Genomic DNA, 21,359 nt, shown 5'->3' with positions numbered 1-21,359 from the left:
TGATTATAATCTTCTCCTTAAAGAACAAGTACAGCATATAAAAATTTGAGCCTAACAACTGGTGTTCTTTAGATGAAGCGTTGCATTCTTAGTATAAAGTCCACTGGGACATTCAATAAACATGACTACTTCCTCCACCATGGTGCAACTGCTTCTACCTGGGGCAAATCTTTTTATACCTTATAATGTTTTTGTATAAATAAGTATCCATTTTTAAATACAGCTATATAACCAAGAGACAAGCAGAACTATGTAACCCTAATTTTAAAAGATGAGGTCCATCCACATTACTGTATAGGTCCATGGGAATTGTAATTAACAGTCACTGATTTGTGAGGCCAAGTGCTATAACCTCTGCACATGAAAACAAATGATAAAGAAAAGCTAAATCTGTCGTTTCATTTTTCTAAGCAATATGTACATGCAGTACAAGTACTTGCAATCGGATATGTCTGTCAGGTATTGGCCTCATAAGTCACCAACGTGCCTGTAACAAATGTGGATAAAGCCTTCCCAAATCTTCGTTCGCGAAGCCCAGCCATGACAAGTACTTGATTTCATCATACTTGTTTGAAAATATTATTAAACATGGAAGCAAATGAAAGGAAATATGATTTACCTGATGCTACTCTCTTGAATACAATCAACTGTCTGTGAAGGCTACTTGATGTAAAAAGTTTTGGTTTTATATTCCTGTATTAATATCTCTTTACATTACCAGGCAAAGACTGAGAAAATATTCTGAGACAACATTAAATTTATGCATAAAATTTTAACTTGACATCAACTTTTTTGCATGTATGAATTAATGATGATTTAATTATCCCTTCTTAATGCACTGAGTTTGCAAATTGTTTGATGTATATTCAAGGTAAACATCACCCAAAGTACAAGCGATTGTTCAGGCTCTCATACCAGCTCCTATTCTATTAACATTCAGCAGCATTTTGGAAGCAATGTTAACATTGAACTGTAGAAGACTAGCTCACTCTTAATTGGATTCTTTTATTGTTATTTTGATCAACAAAGGGAAAAAGAAACCACCCTTAAAAAATATCTCAGCTTCATCTAAAGTTTCTAAAATTATATACATAGCTTCTTTCCTTTTAAATCCAATATACCCAGTATAACAAGTTCGGTATTATTTTGAGGTCTATGCTCTAACAAGCAGTTTGTGATGATATTTAACGAAGCAATGACCTAAGAGAATCAGAAAAGGCTTCAAATCCATTGCTAACACTACAAATATCACAGTTTGTAGATTCCCTGGTTTCACTGCCAACTATTTAATGTTACCATCGTACTTTTAATGAGTATAGGACCTAAATCCTTGTATCAATATGCACCATATTTCTCAAGTGTGACATATCACAGTCACAGTTGCATTAATGAGATTGGGAAAGTTTGCAGTTCCAGGGAAGAACTTTAACTGAGTTTGTTTTAGAGCTTGATACAAGGCCTGAGGCTTGAAGTCTGTGGAATAATTTCCCTCAGTCAATGTCTGTCTCGATATGTATGTAAGTATTAGTTATAGTAGCTAAATATCACAGGTGAAAATGAACATTATTTCTATAAATTTTGCTGTATTGGAATAAATTTTACTTAGTAGTGTAATTTTCAGAATTGGTATATAGATTCAGTAGATTTCAATTGGAAATTCTCAAATATCCTTTCAATCTACAGATACATATCAAATACTACATTACTGAATGTATTTAAATAATGGTAGTATCTCTGCAAGAACTATTTTTAAAAGCTTCTTAAATCAAATATTGTTGGAGGTCTGTTAAAACAAATTTTTGAAGTTCTATTTCTAAATCACTCGTCACTACTGAATTTAATTGCCATAATGAAAAAAATACTATACTAACGAAGTTTCCAGGAACTTCATTTGTAAACAATTTTTTTGGGGGAGTGGGGAGTTTAGATATTTTTTATTACCCATGTACTTGTATAAATAGATTAAGATAATAAAAAAAAACTATTCTATTCTCTCTCCTACCATCCATTATCTGTTCATGTATGAGTAAACTGAAGACAACAGAAATGTGATTTTTACGTCGATGTTCTAACAAAATTCTGGGTTTACTTGTTTCTTCTCATAAGAGTCTGACTGTGTGGAACTGTTATGCAAATGACTTTTTTTTTTTTTTCAGTCTAAATTAAGTAGAAATAATGATGCTCAGTGGAAAAAAACATTCAGAGTGGGCATATAACATTTTTTTCAAGACAGATATATTCCACATTGTGCTATAAATTTTAGTCAACTCATCTATAAGATAACTATAATTACTTTAGTTGCAATGCAACATCATCAAAATGAAACTTGTGTCTTCTCAGAACAGTACTTCTTCATCTTAACTTTTCAGAATAATTTCTTTGGATTGTGTCTCTTCAGAACTAACAGTTTTTAATCAAATTATGTAAATGTAAACATTACTGATTGCACTCACTCCCACTTACATATCCTGTTTTGTTTTCCCTACAGGTGAAATTCCTTTCATTTTAACTTAATATTGACTTTTCCCTTCTATGCATTGACAGAAGTGTTTCTGTTAGACACTCTGACAGCTTTTATATTTAGTAGATGAAAGGCAGAACAGTATATGAGCTTCAGCTGTGAAATTCACTGTTTCCATATGGAGCATGCACTGCTCTATTTGCAAAATTAAGGCACCCACAAGTTCAGGGCTGTGACACATAGGGTTTAGGTTCCAAGACAGAGTTAAGAACTGAAAATTCTGAATAAAATATTGTTGGTTCTTACATATGATGAGAAAATCTAATACACGCTAAAAATCTTACACATGATGGAACATAATAACAAGAAAATCTATGTGCCCAAATCATTTCTCAGGTTTAAAATTACTAGCATTCTTGAGTACGTGAAGTTGGGGTGAAAGAGATTTCAGTATCTGGATAATACAGTGAATATCTTTTAAACATTTATATCTTAAAGTAAAAAAAGATTATTTTTGTCATCCATATTTCTGTATATTTTGAACTACAGAATAATTGTTTTACTTTCCCAGATTTTTTGTAGTAATGAAAAAGACTTTCAAATCTACCATCTCACATTTCTATAAACTCTGCTTGCTATTCCATTAGGAAAAAAAAAATAAAACCACAACAATTATCTCAAATAAATTTTTCCCCAGAGTCTTCACACTATAGGTGTTCTATACTACATTCATGGCCTCAGTACAACAGAGGTATTGAGAATGCAAAGAGAATTACTCTTTTTTTTTTTCAATTACAGTGTAACTCTTACTGTCATAAATGCATTAAAATATGACTTCATGTTTTTTCCATACCTCATCTATTATAACAAAAAAAAATTTAAATTAGCTATTATTAACAAAAGTATGAGAAAAGCTACATTTTAAGTTATTAGTTTTTTAAGTTTATTTTTATAGATGAATAACAGGTCTGCCTGTGTCTGGTAGATAAACTGTAGAAAAATATCAACATATACAACAGTCATCCATTGTGAGAGTTACTGATGCATAACATTTTCTCAAGTCCATTAAACAACAGTTGTGTAATCCAGCTTGATCCCACCTGGATTGCTAGCTAGGGCAACCTTGAAAAAGGTGGAGGTTTTACCCTTCTCACCACATCAGGTGACAGAGCTCTACCCAACCTCTGATAACTGTACTGTAAAATTAAATGTTGATTAGTTCTTTGACTCATCTGTCTCGGATGTGTGTCCTGGATCTGATTTATATATAGTCCTCTCCTGAGCACTGGCTAAAGGGTGCTTGACTCTCCCTAATGAGGAAGCCTGCAATAAAGGCTCCCAGTGCCCTGGATCTAGGGCAGCTGGTTATGCTTGTCAGAAGCTGCTACAGATTTCTTGGGACAGCCCCATTGTGTCTCCCTTTGCCTCATCCTTACCTGACAGCAAGAGAAGTTCTCAAGTTTCTTAAAAGTTTTCCAGGTGTTCTGTGACCTTGTTCACAGAAAATCTAGAAACTCACAAAATAGAAACCAGACACTGCTGCATAAAATTCTTCTGTTGGTATATATTCTTTTTCTCATTTCCTGAATATCTTAAAAACTATTTCTGATTTATCAGCACCAGAAATGAAGATTAGACCAGTCCACCATTTCATGTTAGTTTTATTTCCCTTTGGACAAAAATTAAGCGAAAAAAGCGAAAGGTCAATATTCTTCAGAAAAAAATCTGGGATAATTTTCCTTTTTAAGAATTCCAGGAAAAAGAATTATTTCCAAAGTGTACATTTACGTGAAGCATAATAGTTTGGGATTTACCTTTCATAGACTGGAATACCTAAACTAAAGAAAATAAAGGAATCATAGGGTAACAAAACTAACATCAGTGATTTGAAGTATTAGTTTTATATTCAGTTATTTGTTTTAGGTAGGATCAAAGAGTTCAGGAATCTTCTCACTGAATTGGAGTACATTTAGCTTTTTCTTCCCTAATGTCTTGACCTTTTCAGGTAGCTGAAATCAAGTGCCTACCTTTATGACACAAAAACTGACAGAAAAAAAGAAAAGAGTTCTGTCCTCAGGGAATACAGTCAGTTGTTTATTTATTTCAGACAAGGAGATTTCCTTTCCCTTCTTGGATTTAATGCATGCAAATTTTCACTTATTTGTTGTTACTCTGCAGCATCAGCTGAAAAAAACCAAACAGACCAAGAGCAACACATCTAGCTCCAGGCAGCATTTTGTACCTCCCTGAATACTCTAATTTCTCCACATTAATACTAACTGACACCCTGGGAAAATAACTTGTTAAATGAAATTACTGTGAAGTGCTGTCCTGTCTTCCACACTCCCTCATAAACTACATCAACTATTATGACATTATGGTAGCTGTGGTGATTCTTGAAGGGATATGGGAGTATATAATTGAATGCCATCTTATTTTGTTTGAGTAATTTAATTTATAGCCCTTGGAAGTAATGGACATGATATTTTATAACCTAAATGTCTGTAAGTGAAGAGTGAAATACAAAGACTGAGGTACACAGAGAAGTTCACAAAGGTCCACCTCTACTATAAAGGCAGATGTGCACAATTTTCCACAGCTTGATTCTTTTTTGATGTGTGGTGGTTTGTTTATTTTAAATTTTGGTGGTTTTTTTTTTTTTTGTTCTATTTGTTTTTTAATAAATAAAGTTAATTCAAATAGCTACATTTCATAAGCATTTATAACTTTCAAAATAAGAGAAGAAATGTAAATAATCATCTATAATAATATAAGCAGGAAAAGTAATTCTCCCATTTGATGGTTCAAAAAAGATATAGATACAAAGTTATACAAGATACCATTCTTATTTATCCAGCTGACTGATTAACTATACAGTTTGGTGGTGCAAATACACCATTTGTACAGGTAAATAAAAAAAAAATTGAGTCGCTTTCAAAGTATATTAATTTTAACTAATTAGGAACATAAGATCAGGGGAGCTATGGGAGGAAGTAAAGAGTTCTACAGAGATGCTTAACTATATCCGTTAATTTCCCTCTAATGGGCTGTTTATATGTTACCTTTCTTTCTGACTCTGTGTTCAGAGTTTTGTGTACACACTTAACAAGCAGAGGAGATAGGTAAATGATGAGAAAATTCTCATGTAAAAAATATATGTAGTCACTGTATTTTCTCTATTGGTTATGATTTCTATGTAACCTAATATAATTTGTTGAAGCCTAAGTACCACTTTAAACAGCAACCATGACTTTGTATAAAAGATGCTAATTAGTTGATCAATTATTTCAATATTTCCAAGGAACTTTCCTTTCTGATAGCAAGCAGGAATTTCCTACATACTAATAAATGATGATGCAAACAACTATAGTCTGAAGTTATAATGTAGTTTGTAGTTTGACAGGAAATGATCTATCTTTCAGGCCCAATGTGTTTGGGCAATCACACAGTAAAAAGGAGAGCAACTTAGTTTTGTAAATATCACTTCACTCAGCTGAAATTTGACAATTAGATATCCTCTAGCAAGCTAATAATTTAAACAATAAACGGATTATAGTTACATGCCATTAAAATTAGATTTTGATAATTATTTTTATATTTGTATAAATCATTTTGAAAGCTACAATAAACAACTTGTCTTCCAAGAAATAAGACACCACAAATATATGGAATTTCAGCAGCAATGTGTAATTTTTGGTATTTGACTTCACCTGTTTTCCACACTAGAAGACTTAACAAACTCAACAAAAATTGTTTAATTTTACATCTCAGTATCAAAAGATACATACAGTTTTCATGCCACAGTTTCCAGGTTGTGACATGCAGTTTTATAAAATGTAAAATGTCTCATAGTTGAAAACTGAGCAGCAGTCCCAGTTTTTCATAGGCTTTCTGTGACCTTTGCTAAATTCTTTGTGCCAGTTTGAGGAAGGAATTTAACCACCTGATGAGTTTTAAACCAAAGGTTGGAGTATATTTACTATTCATTACTCTTTGTTTCTTCTATTTGAATTGTTTCATTAATCCAAAAGAGGCTTCAGAAACTATTGTGACTTGGGTGATCAATCACTTAGAATGAATAGTGAAGAGTCATTATAAACAACTCAAGGACAACTGTCAACAGTTAAAGTGTTTGACATATCTTTGTTTCTTTTCTAACTGAACTTGCCTCAGGTGTTCCAGCTTTTTGCCTGCGTATTATTAGAGCTTGAATTTCACAATTATTCTGATCTGGTTTCAGGATTTAGCACACTGTTCCTTGTGCTTTCACCCGTGAAGTTTGGGTACTAGAATTCCTTCCTGTTGAGAACTGTTGATTAATAATATGGAATCATACTTGTTTGTATATTAAGCTGGGAACCCTCTTAGTTCCCATTTTTGAGTTCTCGCTTATGTTTCTGCAACTGCTTTGAACTAAAGAAACAATGACTCTCTGCTTCAAGCAGGATCATAAACCAGTATCTAGAACTCTCCCTCTTTTTTCTCCATTACCTAACTTATTATCACTCTCTGTTGCTTTAGAATGTCTTAGACAAAAACATTTCTGAAAGGACTTCTATTTGTCAGTAGAAGCCATCTCATCCTCTTCTATTACCTTATTTGCAATTGTACCTACTATTTATTTCATCAGAGATGTTTCTGTATCACAATCTAACTTATTGGCATACTCCTTAAAAAAGACACCTCCATATATCATAAATCAGTGATTTATTTAACAAATCAGTGTTTTTTAAATTTTTAATAATGAGTGTGCTTTTGGAAACTTGTACTGATCTTTTCAGCTTTTCAACAAAAGATTAAAAACCACTTCTTGTACATGTTACTTTCAAAAAATAGTCAGACTGGCTTTAAGAATGCTTCTTACATAAGGAAAATTGACTTCAAAAAAAATTTAAAGGTGTCAAACTTGTCTGTGTGACCATATTCTAAATTTGGGTTATCTCCGTGTAAACTTCCAACATACTTTTGAAGAATACATCAACATATTCAACTGTTAAAATAAATTAAAAAATAAAAAATATATTAAAAACAAACTTGCCCATCTCCTTGTTGGCAAGCTGTTCTTTATAAAATCGTAGAAAATTATTTTGCTTCAATACTTTTTAACCTCATCTAAATTATTCTAAATCCAGAAGTTTTTTTTTTTTCCTTTTCCAGGGGGATGAAAATGAATATATTGTACAGGTAGGTATATACCTTCAATCCATTCTTGAGTGTATAAAATTTGTTTACTTAAGTAATTAGGCTAATTCAAAATTATACATGCATTTTAATTCAGAATTATATTTTTATACAGTCTTGTAATTTTCTTGTTTTATTTGTTTTTTGTATGCACAAGCTAATTAGGCCTTCTACGCGAACAGGTTTGTTTTAGAGTAGAAGACCTATCTCTGGTACTATAAGTAATTTGGTCCAGCATATTTATTCCACAGTAATGAAGCAAAGAACAGAAATGGTTTAAATTTCACAAGACAAATATATAATTTTTAAAAAAATCACTGTTATCAAGAATTTTTCAGAAAACTTACTTGAGTCTTAGAATCAAGTCCTAGTGATGTATACTAAAATGGCTGCTACATTTACCGTAGTTATTTCCAGTCTGAGAAGGTTAGTTTTCTTCAAACCTAAATTAAAAAAAAAATATAAAAACCAGCAGCATTGTCATAGTACCTTTTTCTGGTTTTCAGTCTGCTCTACAGTGAGTACACTGATTATTCATCACAATTTTGCAGTAGAGTACTATAATCACTGTCTGAACAGCTGTTGTTATATACTTGTAGCACAAATAAGCAAGAAAACAGCTGATGCTTCAGTAACAGCAGAAAATTCAACAGGGAGGTAGAATCAAGGAAAGAAACACAAGTCGTGAATTCAGAGAAGGAAATTCTTGTGGGCAGGTAAAGATTCTTTATAGCCCTTGTTACGATATTGTCTTTACCAACTATCTTGAGTACATTCTGGTTTTTTAAATGAAGATTGCATTTTAAAAATAAAAAATCATTTCTATGATATGTAATCTAATATTATGAAAGACAAGGAAAGAAGAAAAAGAGAAAAAGAGCTGCACTAAAATCATGATACACTTAAGCAGTGTACACTTACTTTTTAGTATTTGGGGCAGAATAACACAGATAAAACATATAATAAGCCAATTAACAGATTGTAGACATGTAAATATATTTGAATTACCTCTCTGTGATACTGGCAGTTTAATATAGAAATGTAGAATTATTTTATTAAAAAATAAAATTGGAAAATAAAGATGGATTTTCAGAAGAGAATCTTGTCTCAGGAAACTGGCTGGAGATTTACATTTGAAATTTGTCTTTCTTTGATATTTTTTGCCTTGTCAATATAGTCAACTATAGCTAGTGTACTATCCATCATCCTAGGGTTATGCATATCAGACACTCAAGGATGAATACATGTCAGATTTGAAAGAGTCATTCTTTATTCATTATAATTATACACTGAATGAGCACAGCTCCACTCTACTCCTGCAAGTGCCCAGTGTATTATCTACTGACTTCAGCATGAGCATTTTCACCTTGTAAAGTAAGGCCTAATACAGGTGGGTATGTTGCATTGCTTCAACTACAGCTCTGAAAAAAGTCACTCCTCTCCCATTCCTGTTTCTCATACCTGAACTGAACAACAGAGCAGCAACCTCGTTTTAAGCTTAATAACATGACATATTTTTACCTTTTCTTCATATGATCTTAAAGGTCTTTTCTATATAGGTATGTATGTACATATATATTAAACATATTCTATGATATATTATATATATTTAAGTCTGTATATATGTATATCAACATATGCATGTAACATACTCTTTAATGCACACCATATGCAAAATGCCTTCCTTGCTCATGATCTGTTTTGAAAAACTAACTGCATCATTAACTGTTTACTGCTGAAGCAAAAAGAAAACTGGAAATTCATTGTTTATATGATTAATTACTTTTCTTTCTGTGAGTCTAAAATGTAATAAAAGCTATTCAGATACAAGTTTTGTGTATGTAACACCTGCTGAAGAATAAACTAGACTCCACTGCCTAAAAAGGCACAGCAATATAGAGACATGCTCTTTATTTTTTCCATTAAAAACACATTTTATAACTTTCTAATATAAATAATTCCATGACCTTTCCATGGTGTTTCTAGCTGTAAATCGGAAGAAGAAAATAAACTTTCCTCTTTTAAGCTCTTAATCATGCCTCTTCTTTCCACTATTAATGTAGGGAAACTTCAATAGTGAAGCAAACTGAAAAAGAAAGAAGTATTTACTCAGGTGGCTCACTACTACAGGCTAATTTACCATTTCATCAAATACAGAGACATAGGTGGTGACCTCAACCAGTTAAGCAATTTACTTTCTTTTAAACTTCAGCTACAAATACAATTCTTTTCTTACTTCTATTAAATTTCTACATTTCTTGATTTGTGATCTCAACCAATAATAGGAACCTGAAATATGAAAAGGTCATAACAAATATTCTGTACATTTCCATATCTGAAAACACTCAGATAACGCTCTTGCTGACCCATTAGTAAGGTCAAGTTGTTCCCTTTTCATAACAACAAGTACCATATTTCTAAGGAAATGTGTTGTTTCATTTTTAATGCAACTTGACAGTTTCGACAGGGAAAGATAATGACAGTCCAAAATAGCTTTCGAAAAAGTTCAAAGACTACAAAAAAGACATATGCATGCTATATAGCTTTGAACTGTTCAAGAAATTGAAAGAAAATAATTCATGGTGTTGTATGAATGAAAATAATATGCATCTGGTATCAAAAGGGTGAGACTCTCTAATGCTAGTTACAGACAGAATAATCTGTTTTCATCACCAAATGCAACTTTCTCCTTGCAGAGTCTTTGAGCTGACAATTTCAACATACCATTGTATGTGGCTAACTTCCCCTGTTTCAATTCAAGCATCGAGCCTCAACTCTAAATATTATGGATCTATGGAACAATCAATGACTTCACTTTGCACATATAGTGGTTTAACCATAGCCAATATCTAAGCACCACAACTGCTTGCTCAGTACTGCCCACAGAAGATGGGGGAGAATCAGAAATGTAAAAGTTAGAAAACTCAAGGGTTGAGAAAAAAGCAGTTTAAGAAAGGGGGGGGAGGGGGGAAATAAAAAAGAGAAAAGAAAAAATCTTAAGTAAGAAAGCCAATGAAGAGAGAGGAAAATAAAACGCAGAGACGCAAAAGAAAGCAATTCCTTACCACCAGCAAAACAATGCCTGGCCAGTACTGGAGCAATGGCAGCCTCTGCCAGCCTCCACCTACCAGTTATATTGCTGACCATGACATCATATGACATGGAATATTCCTGTGGTGAGTTGAGATCAGCTGTCTCAGCTGAGTTCCCTCACAGCTTCTTGTGCACCTTCAGTCTCCTCACTGGTGTGGCAGTATGAGGAACAGAAAAGGCCTTAGCTACCTAAGCACTTCTCAGCAACAACTAAAACAACCCTGTGTTGTCAACACTGTTTGCAGCAGAAAACAAAGCCCCATACTACTTCCTCTCCTAATCTATGCAAGAAATAGGTACCACCAGAGAGAAAAATCTTTAATTCTGTCTTTGGATTAAGACAGGTTACCGTTCAGAAGTTCCTCCTTCACACCACAGATGACAGAGGTAATTGAATTTTTTACCACTTTTCTATATATTAGAAGTCTGCAGTTAAGTGATATAACAGAAAATAAAAGTGATTAGCTCACACTTAAGTATATCAAATGTTAAGACAGATCAATCTCTTGAAAATGTCCATCTTATTGTAGTTTCTAAAACTGACTGGAAATATTATATAGGAATATTTGTTTAGTATTAGAAGTTTTAATCCACCACAAAGATCTGAGTAGCAGGGACAGAGTTGTGGAAAAATTCTAGCCTATGGTCCCTCCTACAAGGTAGTCACTTCCACCCATAAGACTGAATGTCTTTATGACAGTTTAGAATTCTGCAACTTCTTTTAGAGTGCAAAGCTTCATAGAAATACATCATCTCTGAATATTGCCTTGCTCTATTAAAATAACTGATAAAATTTTGTGTAAACACACCTAACTATAGCTATACATTACTTGAATCTGGAGATTTCACTCTGATTTACTTGATTTAGTTATCTCTGGCAACTGTTAAAAATTTTCATATCTATCAATATAAAATGTTATTCTTGCATTCAAATTCCCAATTGTCATGTAACATAACAAAAAGGGTGCTAAAGTTGGCAGATCTAATCTTTTCAAATGTAGACAGCTGTACACAAACACTCATACAAGTGTACACAATCTGTACACATTTGTACACAAATGCACACACAAGATTTTTCATCACTCCCTGATGACAAAGACGGATTTCAGGGAATCATTCTGGAATTCAGTCTATCCTACAAAAAGTGATGCTGGCAGAACTGTTATGTTTAGTAGAAAAGGTTTGAGTGAAGTGTGGAATTGCTTCTCCATCTCAGTAATATAAACATTCATAGGACTTAATCTTTTTTTACCTCCTCTCTTACATATTTAAGTTTCTATTTAAAGATAAAATATTTTAAAATATATTTGTTTACAAAGCAATAAGTATCAGGTACAGAATCTGCATTTGGATTTTAAGCAAAAAATACAAAGTTCACTGGTTTCTTCACATTACAGCAGTTGGGATTATCAGAATTTTAAGTTTAGACTAGAGATGAACTTTCTTTTCAAATATGAATAAGTTTCTGTGGCTGGGATTTGAACTCTATCACAACCATACAGACCTTGGATTTACTTTGGATAAAGCAAAAAAATTGAGGAAAAAAATGAAAGGAAAAAAAATTAAATTTCTTCTAGTATTATCTTGACGGGTTAATAGTAAGAATGAAACATTTTTTGTAAGTTCTTACATAATAGTGTGATTTTACTCTGATTTCTAAGATATTAGAATAATAAAATCACAGAATAATAGAATAGAATAATACAATTAGTTTGGTCTGGAAGATATGTTCTGAGGTCATTTGAACCAACTTGATCCAGCTTCCTAACCAAAGCTTCTTGAACTCTGTCTTGAACTCTGTGACCATTTTCCTGAGGAGTCCATCACTAGCCACCCTCTAGCTGAAGAACATTTTTCTAATATCCAGCCTAAACCTAAACCTCCCCTGGAACTTCAGGCCATTCCCTCAGGTCCTGTCACTGGTCATCATAGAGAACAGATCAGTGCCTGCCCCTCCTCTTCCCCTCATGACTAACTTTGCAGTTCAGCCAGGTTTCTCAGTCAGGTCCAGCTGCGGTTTGAAAATCTCCAGTAGCGGTGAATCTACAAACTCTCTGTACAACCTATTCCAGCTGAACTGTAACTGATGTTGAGCACTCATGATGAAAAACGAAAGAGTTATTTGTCAGAATATCTTCACAATAACTTAACTCTCTCAGGAACAGCTATCACTGAATTATAGGACCATCGAGGTTGGAAAAGACTTTTAAGATCATTGAGTACAACTATAAACCTAGTATTGCCCAGTCTACCACTGAACAATGTCCCTAAGTGCCACATCTACATGTCTTTTAAATACATCCAGGGATGGTGAATCAACTAATTCCCTGAATAGTCTGTTCCAATGCTATATAACCCTTCTGGTGGAGAAACTTTTCCTAATAGTCAATCTAAACCTTCCCTGATGCAGCTTGAGGTCATTTCCTCTCATACTGTCACTTGTTACCTGGGAGAAGAGACCAACCCCCACCTTGCTACAACTTCTTTTCAGGCGAAGTTAGAGAGTGATAAGGTCTCTTCTCAGGCTCCTTTTTTCCAGGCTAAACAACCCCAGCTCCTCATGAAACCTGTGCTTCAGACCCTTTACCAGCTTCCTTGCTCTTCTTTGGACGTGACTATTACACAATTGTTCTTCGGTAAGGTGCAGACCGATTACACTACTGTAAATGTCAAAACATAGTCTGCTCTGTATAGGAATCCTTAACCTTGGACCTAGAAGAAAACAGTATCTACAGTGTTAAAAACAGAGAGAGAAAACATTTTATCAAAAGAAACAACTTTTTTGTGTCATTTTTTGTGTCAATACGCTGTAGAATAAACTTTGACATATCTTTACTGCTTTCTGATTGAAAAAGCTAGAGAACTTTATTGAAAATGATGCAGTCTTGATTAATTATTGATTTGGGCAAGTGTAACAGAGGCCTAGTGGACACATGGGTGAATTGCAAGTGTGTTAGAATGATATCTAATTGGTAATGTCAATACTATCAGATGCTGCAGAAACACTGTATTTGGCAGAAGAAAACTATACTCTTTTCACTGCAGAAACTAATTAGTTGTGGAATAACAGCTCCAGAGAACTTTGAATTGCCCATCTAAAGTGTTTGGCAACTCAGCCGCAAATATTTAGACTTTTATTTCAAAATTATGTACACTGGGTCAAGTTCTATAGCTTTCCCTGGTTGCTGTTTTGTAACTTGCTTTGCCTCTCTAGATGTGAATATTGCTATCTGAATGTGTTACTTGGCAATATGTTGGCTGAACAAGATAGACATTCAGTACATGAGGGGAAATAGAAAAATTAGTCCCTTATTTAACTACCTGAATTTATTAAAAAAAACCCAAACATTGATTGAAAAAAGAATAAAACTTTAAATATTTGTCAACTCTTTATTTAATGTTACAGCTGCTTATTCTGATCCCAAAAATTCAGAGTCTAAACAACATACTTTTGAAATTCTACTTATCATCCAGATATTTTTATAAAACAGTTTTTGTTTTCATCTTCATCTTTACCTTAACCACTAGAGTAAATTAAATCTACTTCAAGTAGAAAAATAAAATAATAAAAAAGCTAAATCTACCTTTTTTTTTTTTTACATTTTAATATAGATAGGCCTAAATCAACAAACACTTGAGGGGTCTGAAGTGAAAATATATTGCTGGAAGCAATTTTCTCCTTGTATTTCTGTCTCAGCATGAAACAAGTTATACACTGTACCACAAAAATAAAATGTTTTTACAAGACTTCAGCACAAGAGGGGCTAAAATCTCTATAGTAATTTAGAAAATACAGACACATAAAGACAGTATGAATAAAAAAAAAACCGATGGACACCTGCTGTCTGACCAACTTTGCCTGTAGTCTCCAGAGCCTGTGCCAAGGGGGATGCAGTTCAGCCGGCCCACAGTAAACGGTGTTCTTGGGATGTCTCTAATCCAACCTAGTGCAACAGTAAGACGCAAGCCCTTTTCTTCTGCTCTAAAACCTGGACCTTTAAAAGCCTAGAAACAACTGAGCAGCATCCAGTTCATTGTTTTAAGGTATAATTTGTATTGGTGATTAAAATAAGATTTAAAGCAATCAAACATAGTGAGACAAAATGAACCCATAGGGAGTCCAGCTCACGTCTTGCCTTGCAGAAGAGGGATCTAAACATCAGGAATCAGTGTGAGGCTTGTACAGGGGAATGACTGTTCCACCACTCGGGTCTGGGTGAAAAGATATCTCTAGGAAGGTACTGATACAAATTTTCACAAGTTCATATCATAATACTGATCTTTTAAGTACTATGCGAATTTTCATTTAAGCATGAAAGCTGCCTATATGATACATGATAAGACAGGATTATTTAAAACATGGGTGCGTTTGTGGTGAGTCTAGCTACATTTAAGACAAAAACACAAGAGAAATAGATTTAGTAAATTTTACCTATCACAGATTTTAAAGAGGTCCCATGCCTTTCAAAAGCAGAAAGTGACTCAGGGATCCTCCAGTACCTCTCAAATAGCACAAGACATTGTGGTTAAGGAACTGAATCATACTCCAGACTTCTACCAATTATTAAAAAAACCAGGTCAGTCAGCTCAAATGTAGACATGTACAGCTAAGTTGGACACCTCTGATTACAGAGAATTGAATTTCACATCCTGGCTGTCATTGGAGTGGGTGGAGACTTCACACTGAGCTGGATAAGGGCAATTAATGCCTCTTTGAACACTGAGGGTGCAGACAGTCTACTCCAATAATCTTTTTTTAAATGAACATATTTTTGCAAATGTTTATATATTTCATTGCAGCACATGTAGAACATGTTTGCAGAGTCTAGATATATGACATAGGAGGTAGAGGAGCCTGGTGATTATCTTTGTATTTAGTTTATTCAGAAGATCTAAAAAGTGTACTAGACTCTTCATTTTAGAGTTGTTGTACATACTCACAATTTGAGCTGTAGGCACATGAGAGACAAATATAACCACTGTATATGGCAACATCCAAACATTCAGTTTGAAGATCTTATGTTGACCTAATTGAGAAAAGAATTAGATAGATAACTGAGAAGTTTCAAAGGACTTTGATCTTATTTCACTAACATGCTATGTGAAAATATCCATGTATGTTCATGTGTGGCTGCTGAAATTTGTTGATGTCCCAGAATTTTTGAACTACTTATTTCAGGGTTTTAAAGCTCAAAAGCTTTAATGGGAAGTTGTGAGTAGAAGGTAAATTGGAGTAAAATTTTGTCTATTTTAAAACTGAATGCCCCTAATTAATTTTATGTATGGTCACCTTTATGTCATTATGGGTAAATCTGACTGATCTTGGTAATCTGAAATTTAATTGAGAAGCAGAGAATCCTGAGAATGGCTTAAGTAAGGAACATTCATCAAGAGACAAGATCAAGCAAGTAAAATAAGTTGTATAACTCTAAAAGTAAAAAAAGGTAAGAGTTAAAAATTGTTTCTTTCTTGTTGACTAGAGGGACTTATTACTGTTGATGATAGATAGCTTAGGTCCCATTGGTACTCTAGGGTCAACATACAATTTGGTGTGTTTTACCATATCACCTGATTCTAGACTGGAAGACTTATTTGCATGTACTGCAGCTCCTATTTGTACCAGGATTTCTTTTCCATGGGGACAATGGATTAGTACCATGATCAGGGCAGTATCTCTAAAAACCCCCACCAAAACCCAAAAACCAAATCACCTTAGGAATAAAATTCCTAATGTTTTATGCAGCTGTCAGTTTTTGTCTCTGATCAAGTTAGTGTTCTCTGCCTATTTAGTTTTGTGATATGTCATAGAGTTTTGAAAAACTCTGTTAAAAATGGTACATCAGTAAGTTAACTACACTTACTCTTAATATTTATTTTTGTTATACATTTACTGGTTTTAGCCCAGGGCAGTTAAAGGGGCACTCTGAATTGCAAAAGTACCATATGTTTCTTTTATCACAGTTTCTCATAGCAACTCCTAACATGACACTTTATCTTAGTCTTAATATGAAATGTTTAAAAACACTTGGGTTTTTCACTGAGAAACACAATTGAAAGAGATTCAAATGGAAGTATTAAATTTATCTTTAATTTATTATTATTTTTCTGATTATAAAAAATAATAATACCAATAATAACTAAACATCAAAACCATATAATTGTAGGCTTAGCATGACCCATTTTAGGGCAAAACATTTATTTTCTACAAGAGGATGAAAACATCTAACAATGACTGATTACCTAAAAAGTGGATCAGAAAAGGATTTATGGAATATATAAAGTACAAAATTTAAAAATAAACCACATTATTATAATTAGAAATATTTATTTCTGTTATTAAATCAGAAACCCCAAGAAGCAGAGAAATTTTGTCATGGAAGAAATGCTACAAGCATGTATTAATAACAAGTTCAGGCCCATGAAAGTGACAAATCATTAAAAATTTAATTTCACAATGATGTTAATTCATAATAGTTTTTTAAGTTATACTTCAGATAATTCTGTCATTTAAAAAAAAAAATTGAAAGATTTTTTTTTCCTTCTGATATTTTGAGAGGCAAAAGTTAGCTTTCTCCTTGCATTACAGTATAAACAGTTTTGTTATATCCCGAGCAGCTGCGACTGTCCTCTGAAAATTTATGACAGTGCATTACAGTATGGAGTAAAATGCATTCTCCTAAACATTACTAGGGGTAATAATAATAAGACATTGATTTTTTTTACCGTAGACAAAGTATAGAGCCTCCTGAGATTCAGTAAGTTAATTCCTGATTCTCCTTACTTTAAGGTTGAAATGTTTTGCTAGAAAGCCGGTAACATTTCATGACGGCTGCCGCACTACTTACAGATTTCAGCCTGGCATATTCAAGGCAATAAAAAAATCTACTTTCTCAGTTGAAAAGCGTGTGAGGGAGCATTGTTATTCCCTATCACTTTGTAAGGGTACCTACAGTTCACATGGCACTCTTTCCATGTTTGGCATACAGTGAATATTGTAATAAAGACTAGCTAATAATTCATGTACTAGACAACTGGTAATAGTTTCAAAATGTTAAAATACATGTTTAGTATTGAAAAGCTGTATTATTATAATTATAAGAAAACATAAGAAAAAGAATGCAGCCCTAAGTTTCCAGTGTGAATATTTAGAAATATTTATGAAACCATGATGTGGATTTAGGGCCATGCACATATATAAAAGCAATGTAAGCTACGCAAGAATCTTATCATACCAGAGTAATGAAGTAGAGAGGTAAGACTGAAAGTAAGGGCAGGATTCAGCAGTCCACACGTAGATGTCTAGTGTCGTTTGAGGTCTCTTAAGATATCAAGGATATTCATGTAAGTTGGACAAATACAACACTGACTTTCTGACAAACTCATGACTTTTCATCTAATCCTAGTATGGTCAGGTGAACCACTGGAGGTCACCAAAAACAAAAACAGAAAAAACCCTCTATATTGGTAGCTCAGGTCTACCCTTGGGAAGCATTCTGGTGAGTTCTTACAAGGGAAAGAAGTCGAAGTACAGGAGGATACAGAAACTCTTCTTTAAAAGGTTGTCTGTACTAACATTTGAAGGTATTTGAAATAGATCTACATGTGATGCCTTCGGTGGTTATATATAGTCCAGATTTAAGACACTGTAGGCGAGTCCACGCTTAGTGTCCAAGCACCCATCAGGACCAGTAGAGTGACAATAGACTGCATGAAACTTAGTTGAACCTACCCCAAAATGAAATATTGGGAGTGGGATTCTGTTCTCTACATGAAGGCATCTACTACTTTCTGGGCACTGTGAGATACCTTTCCTAGTTTCCTCCTTGCTGTAGAAGGAGGTCTTTTAAAATTTCTGTTTATTAGGTTTATGTGGCAAAGTTATGGCAGCAAGGTAAGAGGTGGAGATGATGCTTGTTGCAGGGACAGCTTTTACGAAAAGCTGCCAGACACTTCCCCCATGTCCAACCCAGCCAATGCCAGCTGGCTCCAAGACAGACCCACTGCTGGCCACAGCCGAGCCCATAAGCAACAGTGTTAGTGCCTCTGGGATAAAAGATTTAAAAAGAGGAAAAAAGCCCTGTACAACTGCAGCCAGAGCAGAGGACTGAGAGTATAAGAAAAAAACATTGCTGATTGCCTTAGATTGTAGTGTAGCTGTAATCCCCACATGTTACAATCGTATCAGAGCTGACAGAAGCAGAAGCAGATATGACTTTTATAAAAAGAGAGTTAATGCCTCCCTCTGACATTCTACTATGAATCAGACATGGAGAATGTTATAAGGTAATAAGTAAATAAGCAAAGAAAGAAACATACTTGTGATCAGGTTGGAATTGGGAAAATTTGTGGTTCTTAGTGAATTTGCATCGTGGTTCTGCTACAGACTTCCAGTAGTGACTTGATCAATGAGTCAGTACTTGATCCAAATACGAAATGAAAAACACAGATTCAAATGTAAATGTTAAGAAAATATGCTTGGATTCTGCCCAGTCTTAGAAATGGCTTGTGGTTTTACCTTTTCTATTATGGTGTTAAATAAAAGGGAATATCTCAAAATATGAATCTTTTGGAGCAGAAAAATGGGTTACACACCTGAGGCCTATTTACAAAGCATATTACTGAAATAATGAGTATTGCAAGTGTTAGAATGCTAATCCATGGCTTCTGTGTTGAAAGCATTGCTGCTTATATTTACAAAACACAACAATTTTCTGGGAGAGTCATATTCCAGGATAATTAAAATATTAATTTAAGACACCCAGCTAAATATAACTACTTAATTTGGTAACATCTTGTTCACAGGACTTAATTATGTTTACATAGTAGGTGTTGACAAGTTCATTAACTACCTTTATTTGTTCAGAAAGTAGTATGAGAGGACCTGCAATGCATCATGGGTTGCCTAAATCTCTAAAGAGTCGGTCTACACTGTGTCTTTGTTTCCTGGAAGTGTATTATTTAAAACTTTTTAAAAATATTCACCACAGTTTGGTTTCTGCTGACCTATTTCTTAGTTTCTGTCTTAAACCACCTGTCCTCAAAAAATATGTACCTTTCCAAAACAAAAGTATAGTAGGTTAGATCAGAAATGATCATCACAGAATTTCTGCTTTTATTTTTTTTAATGGACGATGCCTTCTCTAATACTGTTGACTTGTTCTAGACTTGTAACATTCTGAGTCTTCCTTGACTTCAAATTTTTTTAGAGTTGTTTTACACAATGCTGTGCTGCTTCTTTTTCTGTATTTCAACATCAAAGACAGAAACATTCTCAAGAAATTATAATTATTATAATTATTTAATTAACATACTAGAACTAGAATCCTGCCTAACTGTCCTTGAAGTAGGATAATTAAGGTTACTGATATTCAGTCCTTGGAGTCTTTAATAATACATGGATAAATAGTAATTCTTTACACTGTTTATCTGTTTGTATAAGATTGCTTTGTTTAGTTGTATATCACAGTCCAAATTTTTTTAGAAGAAATTTTCACTTTTTTCTTCCTTAAAATATTTAGATTGCATACAAAATATTTCAAATTGCGCTGTAAAGTAAAAGATAGAAGGCCCTACTTAGGGTTTCATACACTCTAAATATTAAAAAAAATAGCTTAATGTCTTTATTCATGATGATTTTAGGTAATATTAATTCAAACAATCAAGTTTTACATAATATTTTATGCATCTCTTTTCATTTCATCTTACTTTTTTGCTTAAATATTGATTCATTTATTTGTTGTTCCTGAATTTTTATAAGCATTTAAGACTTCTATAAAAATGGTGATTGAATGCGCAGAAAGTTATTTGAAAGTACCTAAGTGAATCACATTTGAGTTCATCGCTGACTTGTGCATGTGGCACATGGGATTTTGGCTGCCTAAGTGGGAATGAGTAGGAAGGAGTGGGAGTGCTCTGAACTTCCCAGAGCCTTGCAATTAATAGGTCATAGAGATAGCTCTATTTTCAAATATCTTTTTGCACAGTTTTGCAAGAGGTAATCATAGTCTATAAATAAAAAAAGTAGATTTATCATGCACTTGGAACAGATCTTACAGTAACCCAACACAGTTTTTGTAATAGTTAAATGTAAAACAGGAAACTAAATTATTTCAGAATATTAACGTTAGCAGAGCAAGACAGTGAATATGTTGCAATTAGATATATAGAAATTAAAATATTTGAGTCTAATTTTAACAAATGCTGATGATCCAAGGAATGAATCTAAATTCTGAAATAAGTTATTTTGCAAAAGTAATTTTAATGCATTGTTATTTTGGAAAAATACTGTATTGGTCTTTATTTATCAGCATCTTTCTTCACTTTTGTTTGCAAAAATATGTTGATTCTTCTTGCTACCCTGGGGATACTGCATCAACTTAGAGGCTGAAATTGAACTTTGAGATAATAACATCTCAAAGTCTTTACAAATGCATTTCCTTATCATTAACAAAAAAATAATCTCTCTATGATAAATAAAAGGTACCAGTTTAGTCTTGCAGATGGAACATTCAACAAGGTTGAAATCTGCAATCTAGACTGATTATAGTATGTGGAACTCAAGGAATTTTAATCTCTTTAACAATTAACTGCCTGAACAATGTTCATATATCAGCTATGTCAGAAG

This window comes from Corapipo altera, unplaced genomic scaffold (assembly GCF_003945725.1).
Source record: "Corapipo altera isolate COAL_440 unplaced genomic scaffold, ASM394572v1 0, whole genome shotgun sequence".
NCBI lineage: Eukaryota > Metazoa > Chordata > Aves > Passeriformes > Pipridae > Corapipo > Corapipo altera.
This window is presented reverse-complemented; position numbering follows the sequence as displayed.